Below are 20,294 nucleotides of genomic sequence, written 5' to 3' on the forward strand. Positions count from 1 at the left end.
ACTAACAATGAAGTAGCAGAAAGAGAAATCAGGAAAACAATTCCATTCACAATTACATCAAAAAGAATAAAATACCTAGGAATAAACCTAACCAAGGAAGTAAAAGACTTATACTCTGAAAACTACAAGACACTTGTGAGAGAAATTAAAGAAGAAACCAATAAATGGAAACACATCCTGTGTTCATGGCTAGGAAGAATTAATATTGTCAAAATGACCATCCTCCCTAAAGCTATCTACAGATTCAATGCAATCCCTATCAAAATACCAACAGCATTCTTCAATGAACTAGAGCAAATAGTTCTAAAATTCATATGGAATGATAAAAGACCCTGAATAGCCAAAGCAATACTGAAAAGGAAGAATAAAGTAGGGGAAATTACGCTTACTGACTTCAAGCTCTACTACAAAGCCACAGTAATCAAGGCAATTTGGTACTGGCACAAGAACAGACCCATAGACCAATGGAACAGACTAGAGAACCCAGATATAAACCCAACCATATATGGTCAATTAATATACGATAAAGGAGCCAAGGATATACAATGGGGAAATGACAGGTTCTTCAACAACTGGTGTTGGCAAAACTGGACAGCTATATGCAAGAGAATGAAACTGGATTATAGTCTAACCTGATACACAAAAGTAAACTCAAAATGGATCAAAGACCTGGATGTAAGTCATGAAACCATAAAACTCTTAGAAAAAAACAGGCAAATATCTCTTGGACATAAACATGAGCAACTTCTTCATGAATATATCTCACTGGGAAAGGGAAACAAGAGCAAAAATGAACAAGTGGGACTATATCAAACTGAAAAGCTGCTGTACAGCAAAAAACACCATCACTAGAACAAAAAGACTTCCTACAGTATGGGAGAATATATTCATAAATGTCATATCTGATAAGGGGTTGACATCCAAATTATATAAAGAGCTCATGCAACTCAAAAAACAAAAAGCAAATAATCCAATTAAAAAATGGGCAGAGGAGCTGAACAGACAGTTCTCCAAAGAAGAAATTCAGATGGCCAACATATACATGAAAAGATGCTCCACACTGCTATCATCAGAGAAATGCAAATTAAAACCACAATGAGATATCGCCTCACACTAGTTAGGATGGCCAACATCCAAAAGACAAACAACAATGTTGGCAATGGTTGGAGAAAGGGGAACCCTCCCACACTGCTGGTGGAAATGTAAACTAGTTCAACCATTGTGGAAAGCAGTATGGAAGTTCCTCAAAAAACTAAAAATAGAAATACCATTTGACTCAGGAATTCCACTCTTAGGAATTTACCCTAAGAATGCAGGATCCCAGTTTGAAAAAGACATATGCACCATGTTTACTGCAGCACTATTTACAATAGCCAGGAAATGGAAGCAACCTAAGTATCCATCAGTAGATGAATGGATAAAGATGGAATATTATTCAGCCATAAGAAGAAAACAAATCCTACCATTTGCAACAACTTGGATGGAGCTAGAGGGTATTATGCTCAGTGAAATAAGCTAGGTGGAGAAGGACAAGTATCAAATGATTTCATTCATATGTGGGGTATAACAGCAAAGCAAAAACTCAAGGAACAAAACAGTAGCAGACTCACAGAACCCAAGAATGGACTAACAGTTACCAAAGGGAAAGAGACTGGGAAAGATGGGTGGGAAAGGAGGGATAAGGGGGAAAAAGGGGTATTACGATTAGTACACATAATATAGTGGTGGGGGGACACAGGAAAGGCAGTATAACAGAGAAGACAAGTAGTGATTCTATAGCATCTTACTATGCTGATGGACAGTGACTGTAATGGGGTATGTGGGGGGGGACTTGATAATAGGGGGAATCTAGTAACCATAATGTTGCTCATGTAATTGTACATTAATAATACTAAAGTAAAAATAAATCTTAATTCTTACCAAAAAATAAATTAAAATAAAATGAAATAAAACCATTAAAAAAAAATGGACCTTGGGGGCCAGTAAGGAGATGCACCTTATGCATGTCCTCACTGGAGGAACAATGCACTTTTGAATTAGCCCAAACTGCCAGTATTCGAAGGACTTGGCCTAAACACATTCAACTTGCTGCAGTAAGTGTAAATCTGGGAATGGAAAATCCCAGGGCAAATACCTAGCTGAAAACAAAATCAGTCAAAGGAGAAATAAAGTTTAAAACCTGTTTATTGCTTACAAACAGCCGTCCAGCATCCCTCTCTTTCCTGCTGTGGCAGAAGCAAGTCAACATTTCCGCCCCTCACCCCAACCTCCGAGGTCCAGGTAAGCCCTAGCTCACCCAGGTAATTACCCAGTGACGTGGATATGATCTACTTCTCTCCACCCCTTGGAAACACCTGTTGGTATGGAGAACCAGGTGAGAGATTCTGGAAATACTGTAATTTTACCCACAAGTAGGAAACTTTGCTTGGCAAATAAATACAGTGAGTTAAGATTAGATTTCTGCCACCCATCAATCAAAATCCTTGTAAACAACATATATAAGAATTCTCTTTTGTCTTTAAAAACCTTTGACTTTTGTTCCCAGGGTGTGGTGGGGTATACAGTTTGGGTTGCTGGCTGAATCTGTGCTTCCCAAATGGCAGTTCTAAGACCCCAAATAAATGCTTTTGTTTTATTTCCATTCTGCCTCTTTTCTTGGTCAACAATGTCTCAATTTCTATGACACATGGGCTGAAGAGTGAACTACTACGAAGTGAATTTAAAGCATACATTATGGCTTTTGGACCATGTGTATATGCAGCCTTAGCAAATTAACAAGTGAGCAACTAACTGAGGAAAGCAGTGGAAGGGTCTTCAGAGCCACTTACAACAACGGCAGGTTACTGGAAGCAAAAATGGAAATTTTTATTTGAATTTTTCTTTCACAAAGCCTTTTGGTTTTGAACATAGTAAAAGACAAGAACTGCTAAAAATGATTAGTGCTAAAGTTCAAATACTTTTTATTGACTAAAATGCCATAAAATACTATGGTGCCTGAAAAGACTATGAGGAAAATTAAAATGGAAAATTTAGGGATGATCTTGAGACATGAAGACCTTTGTTTCATGGCCAAATCAAGAGTCAAAATTTTTAAATGCTGAGAAAAATAAGTAACACATGATGCTTTCAGACACAAACTTTAAAAAGATCTATAGTATTTCATGGGTAATGTTAAATGTTTCAAAAGTCAATTTAGGACACATCTCTTCCTGAAGATAATCTCCCTTTAAGGACAGAGAAGTCCCATAAACTGTAAGGTTTGTAATTTAACTCAAGGAAATATTAATGATCAAATAAATAACTCCAAAGAGAATCCAAATGGAAATTAAGGGTCGCAAAGAGGAGCTGAAATTGTTGACTCTGAAATAATATTAAAATAATATCTGTAATAGCAACAATACAAATCACTTATAAAATATTGTGTCACTCCTAAGTGAAAAGAAAAAGCGTACTATCTGTCCTCAACAAACTTATACTATCTCTAGTAAAAGCCACAAAGAAATGAAAAGTAAATGCTGAGGGCACAGTATTAAGGGGGATTGACCCTGCTCTAGCCTGCAGATACCAAGGATCAGGAATTATAACCTCAGCCCCTGATTTGCTCCTCCGACATGCCTCGCCTCAGTCCACTCAGCTCCCCTCACCCTGCCTGGCATGAAGCATCTCCACCTGCTCCAGTTCCCGAGAAGCCGGAATCACAGCCAGTCTTCTGTGGCTCCTCCCACTTCACCCAAATGTATCTCCCCTGTCCTGGTCTGACCTCACCTTTCCTGAGCTTCCTTTCTGTAGCATACTTGGTACACTTGGAGGCAGTAAAACTCATTTATCTGGTCTCCACTCTACCTCCTCTGGAGGACCTCACGCACTGGAAAGGAGAACCGCTTTGAAGATTTGTGATATGAGCACAGGCTAATAAAGGCCTGCATAGAGGATCACCATAGAAAAGGAAAAAAGAAATGATTGAGAGAAATTACAAAGGAGGAATTAATAAAATGGAGTTACTAGCTGCCTAGAGATGAGGAAGAGGAACAAGTAAAGGGAACTAGAACAGTCAGTAGATGTTGTGGTTAGACAGGTTAAGTTAGAGGTCAAAAGGTTAAGGTTAAAGTTGGAGGTTAAAGTCAAGTTGGCAGCTTGAAATGAGCATTCATACATAAAGCGAGATGAAAACCGCTGCCTGAAAAGACATGCATGGAAAATATGTGCATACATCTAATTAATATACTGTTCTAAGTATTGCTTAAAATACGTTACTTAGCAAAGTTACTAACATTGCCTTACCATAGTATTTGTGAAAATAGGTGTCTGGGAGATAGACTGGTTTTGAATTTAATATGCTTGAATTGGTCAAAAGTATTCCCCTTAGTAGAAGGCCCTTAAAACACTTTTATTCTACTTCCAATCATTAGAGGGAAAGAATTTTCTCTTCCTGGACCAAGTTTCTAAGAGCATAGTCTTTTGGTTTGGCACAGCCCTGTTGTGCCCTCATTCTCTGTCCATCACTTAAAGCTATTGCTGTACAATGGAGGAATTTTGGGGGAGAACCTGCAGGAAGCTCCTTGGATTTTTGTACTGAGAAATAGTGGTTTCAAATAGTCAAACTACAGCTTTTCAATCTGTCACATGTTCAGTAGCTTCTCGCTCTTATTCTAGCCTTAGCCTCTCCTACCTCTTTGCTTTCTCATCTGATGCAGTTGCCCACAAAGGGCTCTCGTTCTAAAGGCTTTCAGGCAATAAGAATTTACAAGGTGTTAATGGGAGAGTAGTACCCCAAATCTGTTTGTTCTTTATTTTAATAATGAAGGTTGAAAAGGCCATTGAAGATTAAATCACATTCTAGAGACATTAGACAGCATTTTGTGAAAGGCATGTCACATTGTGAATAAGTCTTGATAGAAGGCATACAGTACTCTCAAATTCCCCAGTTTTAGGGCTAAGCCTTCATGTTTTAAGATTGACTGAGGTGCGGCTTTCTGATTATTCAGGTTATAAGTGCACAGCCCCAACCAGCTACATGTGTCCCAACATTAATACATAAAACATTTTAGAATTCACTCTGATCTTTTGGTGTCGCCTGTAACGTTTGTGATCCTATATCGTGTTTTTTTCTTTTACTTCTGATTCCATGGTAAGAACAGATACTCTCATTTCCTTCAGTTACTGAGGAACAAGATTTATCCTACAACTCCATTTCTGCATGCTCTACCCATATCCACTCCTAATCCCACCCAACTGCTTTGCTGTTCTGTTCCTCTAATTCCCCCAGTTATGCCCTGACCCAGCATTCTGCATTCTGTCCCAGGTGACAAACCTAAACTGTCCTGTTTTCTAAACTCTAAAGTGTCCCCTATAATCTCGTTTCTTTATAATTCTACCTCTGACTGTTCTGCCTGCCACATCACCACAGCACAAACCCCACAGGGTGTTAAAAACCCCATACTTTCAGGATACATAGTAACTATATATAATGTATATACATATATACATATATATACATACATTCTCATATATATATTAACTATCTTTTGATATATCCAGGCCCAGTCACACCAGAGCTATTTTACCTTTCCACATGTAAGTTGAGAAGATGCATAGAACTGGAAACTTTATATTGGACCACTAAATACCATAGCACCTAAAATATTATCTTAGGATTTCCATTTTACTTTCAAGTAGCTAACAGCAGAGGACAAGTATCTTGGGGAAGAGTGCTTCAAAAGCATGTTAAGATCAAAGTTTTGCACTTAGAAAACTCATATATACTCACCTTAAAAATACACTGGGTTAGAAATACCATTTGACCTGGGAATCTCACTCCTTGGAATTTACCCAAAGAATGCAGGAGCCCAGTTAGAAAAAGACCTATGCACCCCTATGTTTATCGCAGCACTTTTTACAATAGCCAAGATATGGAAGCAACCTAAGTGTCCATCAGTAGATGAATGGATAAAGAAGATGTGGTATATATACACAAAGGAATATTATTCAGCCATAGAAGAAAACAAATCCTACCATTTGCAACAACATGGATGGAGCTAGAGGGTATTATATTCGGTGAAATAAGACAGGTGGAGAAAGACAAGTGCCAAATGATTTTCCTCATTGTGGAGGATAACAACGAAGTGAAACTGAAGGAACAAAATAGCAGCAGACTCTCAGACTCCAAGAAGGAACTAGTGCTTACCAAAGGGGATGGGTGAGGGCGGGCAGGTGGGGAGGTAGGGAGAAGGGAATTGAGGGGTGTTATGTTTAGTACACATGTTGTGGGAGATCACGGGGAAAACAATGTAGCAGAGAAGGCAAATAGGGAATCTGTGGCATCTTACTACACTGATGGACAGTGACTGCATTGGGGTGTGGGTGGGCCACTTGATAATATGGGTAAATGTAGTAACCACATTGTTTTTTCATGTGAAACCTTCATAAGAGTATATATCAATAATACCTGAATAAAAAATTTAAATATATATATATAGCATACCCTGTGGGTTGTGAAGAGTGCCATAAAAAAAAATACACTGAGTGCTTTGAAATGCTAGAATCTGTCTCAACATGAAATATTTTTAAAAACAACATTATTGAGATATGCCACACAATAAACTGTATATATTTAAAGTATTAGGGAAATTTTGACATATGTATATACCTGTGAACCATCACCGCATTCAAGATAGTGAACATATTCATCACTCCAAAGAGTTCTTCATCTCCACTATAATTACTTCCTCTTTCCTATATCCACATCCTTGTGCCCAGTGAACCACTGATCTGCTGTCTGTCACTATAGGTTAGTTTGTATTATTTTTGACTTTTACATAAATGGAATCTTAGGGTGTGTATCCTCTTGTGTCTGGCTTCCTTCACTCAGCAAAATTATTTTGAGAGTCATCCATGTTGTCACTTTGAGAGTCATCCATGTTGTCACTTGTGTGTTAATAGTTCATCCCTTTATGTTGCTGAATAGTGTATGGATATACCACAATTTTTTAATCCATTCACCTGTTGGTGGACAATGGGGAGATGCTCCCAATTTGAGGCTACTGTAACTGAAGTTGCTATGAACATTCTGGTATACATCTTTGTGTGTACATATGCTCTGTTCTCTTGGGTAAGTAACTCAGAGTAGAGTGACAATCATATGGTAAGTGCGTCAATTCATTTTGTAAACAACTGCCAAATCGTTTTTCAGAGTAGTATGATTTTACATTACCCTCAGCAGTGTTTGAAAATTCTGATTCCTGCACATCCTTGCCAAATCTTGGTATGGTCAGGCTTTTAAGTTTTATCCATTCCAAAAGCTATATAGAAATAACTCGGTGTGGTTTTAATTTGCATTGCTCTAATGCCTAATGATGTTTTAGCATCTTTTCATGTGCTTATTGGCCTTTCATACATCTTTTGTGAAATATCTGTTCAAGTCTCTTGCCCATTTTTTAATTTTTTTTCTTGTTATCAACTTTTGAGAGTTCTCTATATATTCAAGATAAAAGTCTTTTGTCAGATGTTTTGCAAACATTTTCTTCCAATCTGTAGCTTGGCTTTTATTCAACTGGGTCTTCTCAAGAGAAGAAGTTAAAAATTTTTGTTTAGTCCATTTTATCCAGTTGTTCTTTTATAGGTCTCATTTGATGCCCTATCTATGAAATATTTGCAAGGTTGCAAAGATTTTCTTATATGTTTCCTAGAAATTTTAGGTTTTATATTTAGGTGTTCGAATCATTTTAAGTTAAATTTTTTATATGGACAGAGGTGTGTATTGAATTTCATTTTTTACATGTGGGTATTCAATTGTTCTAGCATAATTTGTTGAAAAAATATTCTCCTCTGAATTGCCTTTGCATTGTTGTTAGAAAGCAGTGTGAGTCTATTTCAGAACTCTATTCTGTTCCATTAATCTATTTTTACTGCTTTATCGTTCTGTTTTGATTACTCTAGCTTTATTTTAAATCTTAAGATCAGGTAGTTTTAGTCCTTCAACTTTGTTCTACTGTTCCAAAATTATTTTGACTATTCTAGGTCTTTGCATTTCCATATAAATTCAGAGTCAGCATGTCAGCTCCAACAGACAGTCTGCTAAGATTTTGATGGGGTTTGCCTTAAATTTACAGGTTAATTTAGGAATAATAGATCTTCTATCATTAAAAAGTCTTCAGACTCATGAACATGATAAATACCTTTAGATCTTCGATATTTCTCAGCAGCGTTTTGTTGTTTTTAGCATACAGATCTTTTATAGTTTTTGTTAGAATTATCCCTATGTATTTTATATATAATGGTTTTGTTAATGGTGTTATCTTTCAATCAATTTGTGATCATTTGTTGCTAGTATATAAAAATTAAATAAAATTTTATATATTGATCTTGTACCCTACAACATTCCTAAATGTACTTATTAGTTGTAATAGATTGTTTTGTATATTCCTTCAGATTTTCTACATAGACAATCATGTTATTTGTGATAAAGATGCTTTAATTATTCTATTCCAATCTGGATATATTTTATTTTTCTGCCCTTACTGAAATGGCCATAACCTCCAGTCTAAGGTTAAATAGAAGTGAAGGCAGACCTCCATGTCTTTTCCTGATCTTAGAGAATTCAGTCTTTTACCATGAAAAATGATGTTAGCTTGTAGGTATTTTACATTTGATCATTACTAGGTTGAGGAAGTTCTGTTCTATTCCTAGATTGCTGATTTTTTTTCCATCAGGAATAGATGTTGGATTTTGTCAAATATTTTTTTTCTGTGTCTATTGAGATTATTTTTTTAGTTTGCTAATACAATAAATTATATCAGTTGATTACCTAATGTTAGCCCAACCCTGCATTCCTGGGATGAAATCTACTTGGTCATGATATATTATCCTTTTTATATATTGTTGCATTCAGTAGGCTAATATTTTGTTTAGAGTGTTCCCACCAGTGTTCATGAAGGATACTAGTCTGGAGTTTTCTTGTAATACCTTTGTCTAATTTTGGTATTAATACAATGATGGCCTCATAAAATGGGTTGGGGAATATTCCTTCTCTTCAGTGTTTTGGAAAAGTTTGATAGAGTTGTCATTATTGCCTTTTTAAATTCAATTCACAGTGAATTATTGTCCTGGATATTCAGTCCTGGGAATATTTTTAACTATAAATTCCATCTCTTTAATAGACACAGGTCTGTTCAGGTCATGTGTTTCTCTGTGAGTGAGCCTTGGTAGTTTGTGTCTTCCAAGGAATTTGTCGATTTTATTTTAGTTGTCAAATTCACAGGGGTAACAGTGTTCATAATATTTCCTTACTATCCATTTAAGATCTATAGAATCCATAGTGATGTCACCTTTCTCATTTCTGATATTACTAATTAATGCCTTTTCTCTTCATCTGTCTGAAATTTTATCAATTTATTGATGTATTCTCTAATTACTTTTGATTACAGTGACTTTATTATTTTTATACTTCCTATTTCATTGTTTTCTGATTTTTATTTCCTTTCTTGTGCCTAATTTGGATTTAATTTACTCTTCTTTTTCTAGTTCCTTAAGATGAATATGAGGTCATTGATTTGAGACCTTTCCTGTTTTTTAATATAAGCATTCAATGCTATGAATTTCCTCTTAAGTACTGCTCTAGCACTAATTCACAGTTTCTGACATGCTACTGTGTCATTTTTATTCAATTAACAATATTTTCTAATTTTCATTTTGATTTCTTTTTTGACCAGTGTATTGTTTAGAACCATGTCATTTAGTTTTCAAATATTTTGGAATTTTCCAGATATTTTACTATTATTGGTTTTTTTTTTTTGTTTTTTTTTTTTTGAGAGGGCATCTCTCATATTTATTGATCAAATGGTTGTTAACAACAATAAAATTCAGTATAGGGGGGTCAACGCTCAATGTACAATCATTAATCCATCTCAAGCCTAATTCTCATCAGTCTCCAATCTTCTGAAGCATAACAAACAAGTTCTTACATGGTGAACGAATTCTTACATAGTGAATAAATTCTTACATGGTGAACAGTACAAGGGCATTCATCACAGAAACTTTCGGTTTTGATCATGCATTATGACCTATAAACAATCAGGTCAAATATGAATATTCGTTTGATTTTTGTACTTGATTTATATGTTGATCCCACATTTCTCCTATTATTATTATTATTTTTATTTTTAATAAAATGCTGAAGTGGTAGGTAGATGCAAGATAAAGGTAGAAAACATAGTTTAGTGCTGTAAGAAGGCAAATGTAGATGATCAGATGATCAGGTGTGTGCCTATGGACTAAGTATTAATCCAGGCTAGACAAGGGCAGCAAGACATCCACGGATGCAGAAGATTTCTCTCAAAGCAGGGGGGGTGAGGTTCTGAGCCTCACCTCTGTTGATCCCCAAATTCTCACCTGATGGCCCCCCTGCGACTGTGCCTGTCTTAGGTTGTTCCTCCCTTGAGGAATCTTACCCGTCTCTGGCTAACCAGTCATCTTCCGGGGCCATACAGGGAAATGTAAAGTTGGTAAGTGAGAGAGAAGCCATATTGTTTGCAAAGGTTACCTTTTTACTTCTTTGCAGATTTATGCCCTGTGGCTTCTATGCCCAGCACTTGTCTCGAGGTATCTTTACCACCTGGAGGAATTATGATACTCGGTAAATTCGATATGAGGCACGAATTCTATTTAAGGGTTGTAATTAGGAAGGAAGAAGAAAAGCTATAGATGTAGCATATGAAGGAAACTTGGGAGGATTGATTATTTCTTTGACATATCTTCTTGTATAGTACCTTAAGTATGTATAGGTTTTAAACTACTAACTAATTTGCACATACATATTAACATAATAGGAATACGGTGACATAAACAAAGCAAATCTGTAATTACCATCCATTTCCAGTGAAGCCAAGAAAACCATTTAGGCACCCTAGGCATTTGTGAAAATTTATCTATGATATGATGGATATTGTCCAACTGTACTTGAACCATCAGACAAATTAAAGCAGCCCATTTCTGGGATCTGTTCACATCCCATATGTTCTTTTAACCATAGATAGTCTATAGTCATGAGATTTTGGAGTGCTACAACTTGCACCCCTCCCAACTCCTGGTTGAGTTCCAACAGTACAGATCCGGTCAAATTCGTTGTCTCACTGTATGCACATGCCAGCCTAGACATCTCCCTCCTCATTCCTATGGCAAGTCCAGGAGATGGTGGGCTGGATGCAGCCACAACCGCAGCATCGTCCGGATCCCTGTGGAAGCTTTTTGATGATCATCCCCCTGCACAAGTCCTCCAGAGAGTGCTGATGCTGGAAGCTCCTCCTCATTTCGTATCTTAGTTCATTTTCTGGGTATCCAAGCTAGGCCTTGATCTTCTGCATAGAAACAAACAGACCCTTTGCCCACACTTTGACATGCCCTCTATACCACTGTGCAGAACTCATTGGAGGTCAGCACACAGTAACTGCTTTTTTTTTTTTTTTTTTTAAATAAGAGAAAGGAATAATATCAGAAAACAGTACCTCCATAGCTGATCATCTGACACCCTTTAAGTGATCAACATTAAGGATATTTAAAGCATGCGTTGATCTTTGATTTACCAATAGTTTTATCCTGTTAAGGAGTAATCCCCCTTTTCTTTCTTTCTTTCTTTCTTTCTTTCTTTCTTTCTTTCTTTCTTTCTTTCTTTCTTTCTTTCTTTCTTTCTTTCTTTCTTTTTTTTTTTTTTTAATTTTTAATCTACACTTACATGGAGAATACTATGTTTACTATGCTCTCCCCTATATCAGGTCCCCCCTAACAACCACATTACGGTTACTGTCCATCAGCTTAGCAAAATGTTGTAGAGTCACTACTTGTCTTCTCTGTGTTGTGCAGCCCACCCTCCACTTTCTCCCTCCCCCCCATGCATGCTAATCTTAATACCCCCCTTATTCTTCCCCCCCCTTATCCCTCCCTGCCCACCCATCCTCCCCAGTTCCTTTCCCTTTGGTACCTGTTAGTCCATTTTTGGGTTCTGTAATTCCACTGCTGTTTTGTTCCTTCAGTTTTTCCTTTGTTCCTATACTCCTCAGATGAGTGAAATCATTTGGTATTTCTCTTTCTCCGCTTGGCTTATTTCACTGAGCATAATACTCTCCAGCTCCATCCATGATGCTGCAAATGGTTGGATTTTTCCACTTCTTATGGCTGAGTAGTATTCCATTGTGTATATGTACCACATCTTCTTTATCCATTCATCTACCGATGGACATTTAGGTTGCTTCCAATTCTTGGCTATTGTAAATAGTGCTGCGATAAACATAGGAGTGCATCTGTCTTTCTCAAACTTGATTGCTGCGTTCTTAGGATAAATTCCTAGGAGTGGAATTCCTGGGTCAAATGGTAGGTCTGTTTTGAGCATTTTGATGCACCTCCATACTGCTTTCCACAATGGTTGAACTAATTTACATTCCCACCAGCAGTGTAGGAGGGTTCCCCTTTCTCCACAGCCTCGCCAACATTTGTTGTTGTTTGTCTTTTGGATGGCAGCTATCCTTACTGGTGTGAGGTGATACCTCATTGTAGTTTTAATTTGCATTTCTCTGATAATTAGCGATGTGGAGCATCTTTTCATGTGTCTCTTGGCCATCTGTATTTCTTTTTTGGAGAACTGTCTGTTCAGTTCCTCTGCCCATTTTTTAATTGGGTTATTTGTTTTTTGTTTGTTGAGGTGTGTGAGCTCTTTATATATTCTGGACGTCAAGCCTTTATCGGATCTGTCATTTTCAAATATATTCTCCCATACTGTAGGGTTCCTTTTTGTTCTATTGATGGTGCTTTCGCTGTACAGAAGCTTTTCAGCTTAATGTAGTCCCACTTGCTCATTTTTGCTGTTGTTTTCCTTGCCCGGGGAGATATGTTCAAGAAGAGATCACTCATGTTTATGTCTAAGAGGTTTTTGCCTATGTTTTTTTCCAAGAGTTTAATGGTTTCATGCCTTACATTCAGGTCTTTGTTCCATTTTGAGTTTACCTTTGTATATGGGGTTAGACAATGGTCCAGTTTCATTCTCCTACATGTAGCTGTCCAGTTTTGCCAGCACCATCTGTTGAAGAGACTGTCATTTTGCCATTGTATGTCCATGGCTCCTTTATCAAATATTAATTGACCATATATGTTTGGGTTAATTTCTGGGGTCTCTAATCTGTTCCACTGGTCTGTGGCTCTGTTCTTGTGCCAGTACCAAATTGTCTTGATTACTATGGCTTTGTAGTAGAGCTTGAAGTTGGGGAGTGAGATCCCCCCTACTTTATTCTTCTTTTTCAGGATTGCTTTGGCTATTCGGGGTCTTTGGTGTTTCCATATGAATTTTTGAATTATTTGTTCCAATTCATTGAAGAATGTTGCTGGTCATTTGAGAGGGATTGCATCAAATCTGTATATTGCTTTGGGCAGGATGGCCATTTTGATGATATTAATTCTTCCTAGCCATGAGCATGGGATGAGTTTCCATTTATTAGTGTCCCCTTTAATTTCTCTTAAGAGTGACTTGTAGTTTTCAGAGTATAAGTCTTTCACTTCTTTGGTTAGGTTTATTCCTAGGTATTTTACTCTTTTGATGCAATGGTGAATGGAATTGTTTTCCTGATTTCTCTTTCTATTGATTCGTTGTTAGTGTATAGGAAAGCTACAGATTTCTGTGTGTTAACTTTGTATCCTGCAACTTTGCTGTATTCCGATATCAGTTCTAGTAGTTTTGGAGTGGAGTCTTTAGGGTTTTTTATGTACAGTATCATATCATCTGCAAATAGTGACAGTTTAACTTCTTCTTTACCAATCTGGATTCCTTGTATTTCTTTGTTTTGCCTGATTGCCGTGACTAGGACCTCCAGTACTATGTTAAATAACAGTGGGGAGAGTGGGCATCCCTGTCTGGTTCCCTATCTCAGAGGAAATGCTTTCAGCTTCTCGCTGTTCAGTATAATGCTGGCTGTGGGTTTATCATATTTGGCCTTTATTATGCTGAGGTACTTGCCCTCTATTCCCATTTTGCTGAGAGTTTTTATCATGAATGGATGTTGAATTTTGTCAAATGCTTTTTCAGCATCTATGGAAATGATCATGTGGTTTTTGTCTTTCTTTTTGTTGATGTGGTGGATGATGTTGATGGATTTTCGAATGTTGTACCATCCTTGCATCCCTGGGATGAACCCCACTTGGTCATGGTGTATGATCCTTTTCATATACTGTTGAATTCTGTTTGCTAATATTTTATTGAGTATTTTTGCATCTACATTCATCAGGGATATTGGTCTGTAATTTTCTTTTTTGGTGGGGTCTTTTCCTGGTTTTGGTATTAGGGTGATGTTGGCTTCATAGAATGAGTTTGGGAGTATTCCCTCTTCTTCTATTTTGTGGAACACTTTAAGGAGAATGGGTATTATGTCTTCTCTGTGTGTCTGATAAAATTCCGAGGTAAATCCGTCCGGCCCCGGGGTTTTGTTCTTGGGTAGTTTTTTGATTACTGTTTCAATTTCTTTGCTTGTAATTGGTTTGTTTAACTTTTGTGTTTCTTCCTTGGTCAGTCTTGGGAGGTTGTATTTTTCTAGGAAGTTGTCCATTTCTTCTAGGTTTTCCAGCTTGTTGGCATATAGGTTTTCATAGTAGTCTTTAATAATTCTTTGTATTTCTGTGGAGTCTGTCGTGATTTTTCCATTCTCATTTCTGATTATGTTGATTTGTGTTGACTCTCTTTTTCTCTTAATAAGTTGGGCTAGAGGCTTATCTATTTTGTTTATTTTCTCAAAGAACCAGCTCTTGGTTTCGTTGATTTTTGCTATTGTTTTATTCTTCTCAATTTTGTTTATTTCTTCTCTGATCTTTATTATGTCCCTCCTTCTGCTGACTTTAGGCCTCATTTGTTCTTCTTTTTCCAGTTTTAATAATTGTGATGTTAGACTATTCATTTGGGATTGTTCTTCCTTCTTCAAGTGTGCCTGGATTGCTATATACTTTCCTCTTAAGACTGCTTTCGCTGCATCCCACAGAAGTTGGGGCTTAGTGTTGTTGTTGTCATTTGTTTCTATATATTCCTTGATCTCTATTTTGATTTGTTCATTGATCCATTGATTATTTAGTAGCATGTTGTTAAGCCTCCATGTGTTTGTGAGCCTTTTTGTTTTCTTTGTAGAATTTATTTCTACTTTCATACCTTTGTGGTCTGAAAAATTGGTTGGTAGAATTTCAATATTTTGGAATTTACTGAGGCTCTTTTTGTGAGCTAGTATGTGGTCTATTCTGGAGAATGTTCCATGTGCACTTGAGAAGAATGTATATCCTGTTGCTTTTGGATGTAGAGTTCTATAGATGTCTATTAGGTCCATCTGTTCTAGTGTGTTGTTCAGTGCCTGTGTGTCTTTACTTATTTTCTGCCCGGTGGATCTATCCTTTGGGGTGAGTGGTGTGTTGAAGTCTTGCTGCCCTGTTTCCCTGGTATTGGGGTCCCTGTTCCTTTAAGGCTTCCAGAAAGCACTCGCCAAAAAGAGAGAAAAAAAGGGGAAAAATGCGCGATTTCCTCCGTCCTCAGGTGCCTGTCTCAGGCACCCGCCCACCGGTACCACAGGGAAAAACGCGCAATATTCTTTGTCCTCAGGCGCCGGTCCCAGGCACCCGCTCACCAGTCCCGCCGCCCTGCCTCCCTAGCACCGGGGTCCCTGTCCCTTTTAGGCTTCCAAAAAGCACTCGCAAAAAAGAGAAAAAAAAAAGGGGAAAAATGCGCGATTTCCTCTGTCCTCAAGTGCCGGTCTCAGGCACCCGCCCCCCGGTCCCGCAGGGAAAAACGTGGGATATTCTTTGTCCTCAGGTGCCGGTCCCAGGCACCCGCTCACCAGTCCCACCACCCTGCCTCCCTAGCACCGGGGTCCCTGTCCCTTTAAGGCTTCCAAAAAGCGCTCGCCAAAAAGAGAAAAAAAAAGGGGAAAAACACGCGATTTCCTCCATCCTCAGGCGCCGGTCTCAGGCACCCACCTGCCGGTCCCGCAGGGAGAAACGCGGGATATTCTTTGTCCTCAGGCGCCAGTCCCAGGCACCTGCTCACCGGTCCCGCCACCCTGCCTCCCTAGCAATGGGGGCCCGTCCCTTTAAGGCTTCCAAAAAGCACTCGCCAAAAAAAAAAAACTGCACCGGTTTCTTTCCACCCGCCGGGAGCTGGGGGGAGGGGCACTCGGGTCCCACCGGGCCGGGGCTTGTATCTTACCCCCTTCGCAAGGTGCTGGGTTCTTGCAGGTGTGGATGTGGTCTGGATGTTGTCCTGTGTCCTGTGGTCTCTATTTTAGGAAGATTTTTCTTTGGTATATTTTCATAGCTCTATGTGTTTTTGGGAGGACATTTCCACTGCTCTACTCACGCTGCCATCCTGGCTCCGCCCCTTCCGGTGATTTTTTAAAAAGGCGATTTAAAAAAATCCCCGCAGCCCGCCGCCTCTGGCCCTGCGGATGCTGACTTCCACAGGGTTGTGAAAGCAGAGCCGTGAGGGACACCGGCGCGCGGAGCAGCCCGCGGCCGGGTTTAGGAAGTACGAGCCGGAAGTGGGCCACCTGGGAACGCGGGGCACGTCGCCCGGAGGCCCGCTGGAGGGAAGCAGTGGGCCCCAAACACCTGGGACGGGCCCACAGCCCACGGGCGAGCAGGCCGGCGACCTGTCTTCCGCCCCTATTATTGGTTTTTAATTTAATTGTATTATGGGCAGAGTACATATTTGGATTTTTATATTCTCATGATTAATGACCCATTTATCTTCTGAAATAAACTTCTTTATCCCTGGTAATAATATTTCCTTGGAAATCTACTTTTACTTATGTTAAAATAGTTAATCCAGCTTTCTTTTGACTAATGCTAGTATGGTACATCTTCTATAGTTTTGTTTTTAACTTAATATGGCTTTATATTTAAGTTGTGTTTTTGGTAGGCAACATATACTTGCTATTTGGTTAATTAAACTTTTAATTTGAGACAACTGTAGGTTCACATGCAGTTATAAGTAATATAGAAAGTCTCATATGCCCTTTATCCAGTTTTCTCCAAAGGTAACATCTTAAAAAACTATAGTAAAATATCAGCTAGAATGTAACATTTATACAGTCAAGGCACTTGAGTCTCACACTCAGAGACCCCTCATGTTGCTGTTTTATAGTCACGTCCACTTGTCTGCTACTCAAACCCTTCATCATTAACCTTAAGCAACCACTAATGTATTGAACACTTCCATAATTTTGTGAAATCATACTGTAAGTAACCTTTGGGGATAACCTTTTTTTACTCAGTATAATGTGTATACCAAGAATGTGTTCCTTTTTATTGTTGAGCAGTATTCCATGGTATGAATATAATCCATGAATATTCACCCATTAGGAGATCTAGATTGTTTCTCGTTTTTGGCTGTTCCAAATAAAGTTGCTGTAAACATTTTATGTAGGTATTTGTAGGGCATAAATTTTCATTTCGAATTACACTGATCAGTTTTTGAATATTGAATCAGCTTTGCATCCATGGAATAAACCCCAGTGAACATAATGTTAATTTTTACATATTGCTGAATTCTATTTGCTAATATTTTATTAAGGATTTAAAAATATAAATCCTTGAGGGTTATTGGTCTCTAGTTTCTTTTTCTGTACTGTCTTTGTCTTTTTGGAGTGTCAGGTTAAAGCTGGCGTCATAGAATGAATTGAGAAGTACTCTCTTCTGTTTTCCAGAAGAGATAGTATAGAATGGTGTTAATTCTTTAAACACTGTGTAGAATTTCCTGTTACACTATTTGGGCCTCAGTATTTCTTTGGGGGCAACTTTAAAATTTCAAAATTGATTTTCTTCACAGTTGTAGGGTTATTCAAATGATCTGTCCCATGTTGGATGAGTTTTAGTAGTTTGTGTTTTTTGAAGAATTAGTCTAATTTGTCCAAGTTGTCAAATTTATGGATATTGGGTTCTTTGTAGTATTCTCTTACTATCTCTTTGTTATCTGTAGTGTCAGTAATGACACCCCTTGTTTTATTCCTGATAATGATATTGTCTTCTTTTTTTTTTTTTTTTTGGTCAGTCTTGCTAGAGGTTTGTCAATTTTGAAGAGTGAGCTTTTTAATTTTTTTAATTTTCTGTTTTCAGTTTCATTGGGGTTTAGTCTTTATTTCTTTTCTTTGGCTTGCTTTGGGTTTATTTTCCTCTTCTTTTCCTAGGTTCTTAAGATGCAAACATATATTATTGATCAGTGACTCTTCCTATTTTCCAAAGTCAGTGTTTCTTGCTATAAATATCCATCTCAGCAATTAAGGTACATCCAGAAATTTCAGCATATTGCATTTTCATTTTTATTTAGTTTGAAGAATTTATTATTTCCTTTGACACTTTCTCTTTCAGCCATGGATTATTTATCAGTATCTTGTTTAGTTTCCAAGTGATTTCCCTGTTACCTGTCTGCTATTGAGTCCTAGTTTGATTCCGTGGTGGTCAGAGAACACATTTGGTATGATTTTAAATTCGTAATTTAAATTCCATATGATTCTTTTAAATTTATTGAGGTTTGTTTTATGGCCCAGTTTATAGTCTATTTCAGTAAATGTTCCATTGGCACTTGGAAAAAATCTGTATTCAGCCATTGTTGAGTAGAATGTTCTGTAAATGTTGGTTATATACTGTTGGTTGATGATGCTGTTGAATTCTTCCATATCCTTGGTAATTTTTTTGTCTAGTTGTTGTATCTGTTGCTAAGAGAGTGGTGTTGGAGTCTCCAACAATAATTTTGGATTGTTTATTTCTCCTTTCATTTCCATCAGTTTTTGTTCCATGCATTTTGCAGCTCTTGTTTGGTACATGCACTTTGAGAATTGCATTGTCTGAGTGGTGGATTGACCTCTTTATGGTTATGTAATGTCAACTCAATTTCCTCAACTCAGAGAGACCGCCAGGCTCTACCTGACTTCACCCCCCCTGTGCCACAGACTGGAAACTCTCTCAAGCAAAGTACTATGGCAACTGTAGGCTCACCTCATGTATTTCCCATCTTTCAAGGATGATGCACTTAATTGCCTAATGGCCAGTGTCTTGAAAAACTAATATTTCATACATTTTTTACATTTTTCTGGGGGAAGATGAGAGGATACAGAGGAGTTGCTTCAAGTGACAGGGTAAAACTGGCTTCTCTTATTCCATCTTTGGTATGGGCTAAGACTCCTTATTAGTTTTACTAGTATTGGATATAGTAGACTCTTTTCCTGTGCTCCTATTCTCTAAATGACAATCTGGGAAATTTCAGGCCTTCAGAAAGCTCCTGAATATTATGAATAAGGAGTTGGTCCCGTTTTGTATTATAGTGCAATGATGAGGGTAGATCTCACAGATAAAACTCTTGGACTTTCTCTTGAAGGACAAGCATTGAAGCTGCTCTGAGTCCAGATTTTCTACATCTCAAATACCATTTTTGATTCAGGGGCTAGAGCTTCCTCTCTGAATGATTATCATTAAAAGACTAATAGGAAGAGTAGTTCCTTATAGGAGTCAAGTACTTAGGGGGAAGTGGCCAATAGACATCATTACTAGACATCATTTCCAGACATTAACTTTTCTAAGTTTGAGATGGATTTTTCCCCAGTAGATCTGAATTGCACCAGATTTTATGCAGGCACTTTAAGTAGCTTTAAAGCAAATGAATCATGTACATTTACAATCGGAGCTTTGAATCAGTGTTTGATTCAGTAAAGAGGCCTTCATTTGTAGAGAGTATATCATTATGGTATCAGTCTCTACCCTATGAGTGTAATTTGAGCATTGTGTAGCATGATAGGGATATTCTTTCTTCTTTCTAAGTGTTTTGAAAAATTCTTCACACTAACTTTAGGACTAGTTAACTCAAATAATGGTGTATCTCCTCTTTTCTTTTTTTGTCCATAGAATACAGTTAATGGAATTGTGGATACTGTTTTGAGGTTATAGCTGAAAGATCATTTTATATTTGATTTTTTAAATCTTGGATTAATCTTATATAATTACTTTTGAATTGCTAAATAGACTATATTTATGTCCAAGAAGTCATAACCATCCTAAAAGTATGTACACTTAACAACAAGGTATCAAAATGTGTGAGACAAAAATTGTTGGAAATGAAAGGACAAATAGCAAGTCTACTATTATAATTGGAGATGTCAACACCCCTCTTTCAAGTAATTTGAGAGATCAAGCAAGCTGAAGCTAAGAAACAGGTGACCTGACGAGCACTAACAATCAAGTGGATCTAATTGACATTTATGAAATGTTCCGTCTAACAGCAGCAGAAAACACATTCT

The sequence above is a fragment of the Manis javanica genome, chromosome 13 (genome assembly GCF_040802235.1).
Source record: "Manis javanica isolate MJ-LG chromosome 13, MJ_LKY, whole genome shotgun sequence".
Classification (NCBI taxonomy): Eukaryota; Metazoa; Chordata; class Mammalia; order Pholidota; family Manidae; genus Manis; species Manis javanica.